Below are 1183 nucleotides of genomic sequence, written 5' to 3' on the forward strand. Positions count from 1 at the left end.
CTTTAATGCTGCATCAATACACCACCAAACCCTGCCTAGAAGCGTCGCAATAAACCACATACTCTCCACTATCATCAGGAAGTGCTAGAACTGGAGTACTAGTTAAATGATCCTTGAGCTCTTGATAGCTCTGCTCACACTACTCGGACCACTCAAACTTAACCCCTTTCCTAGTCAATCTTATAAGAGGAGCAACAATCTTTGAGAAATCTTCACTACCAGAAGAAAGGCTTTAGCCGACGAAGCATTTTTTCGTCGGCTAAAGTCCACTTTAGCCGACGAAATTTTCTTTCGTCGGCTAAAGAATTTATTTCGTCGGCTAAAGTTCACAAACTATGGTCGACGAAATATTTAAAAGTTTAGCCGACGAAATTAATATGTCGTCGGCTAAACTGCTTTATATTTGCGGATCTGGACAGCAGCAGCTCATCTGGGAAAAAAAACGGGAGAAAAAGTTTGGGTGTTGTCGAAATCTGTCCATAATTAGTTTGTGGAGCCATATATAGTTGCGGTCAATGCAATTTTCCATTCTTTCTCCCTATGGGTAGCCCTATCTTCGGTGGTTATTTTGCATAAAATTTTTATAGGACTTGTTGCGTCTCATCGGTTTGAAACTATTTTCAGTTGAAGGTCCGGCCAAAATACGTAATTTAGACAGTCCAATGACCTTTTCTGTGCGTTTAGGGGTTTGACTTAACGGATTGACCGTCCGGATCGAGCCCTTAACCTTGTCGGATCAAGTTGAATTTTTTCCCATACATGTATTTTATCATGATGGTCAGATCTGACTGTCGGATTTTTGTTCTAAAGTTTGATCATCACGAGCAGCAGTCACAGTTTGACGAATGTATAAAAAGTTATAAAGCCGACGAATTTAAATGGTTATAGCCGACGAATTTTGTGTTTAGCGGACGAATTTCATAGGTTTAGCGGACGAATTTCAAAGGTTTAACCGACGAATTTTATCTTAGCCGACGATATTATTATCTTTAGCCGACGAAATAATTATTTCATCGGCTAAAGTGTTAGGTTAGCCGACGAAATTATTACCTTTAGCCGACGAAATAATTATTTCGTCGGCTAAAGTGTTCGGTTATAACCCAGCGCTCGACTGGTTGTAAACCCTAGCCTCCTTTTCCTCTCCCTCTCCGAATTTCCCCTCCTCCGCCTCCGCTCCCTCGGT

Source organism: Fragaria vesca, linkage group LG5 (assembly GCF_000184155.1).
Source record: "Fragaria vesca subsp. vesca linkage group LG5, FraVesHawaii_1.0, whole genome shotgun sequence".
NCBI classification, from domain to species: domain Eukaryota; kingdom Viridiplantae; phylum Streptophyta; class Magnoliopsida; order Rosales; family Rosaceae; genus Fragaria; species Fragaria vesca.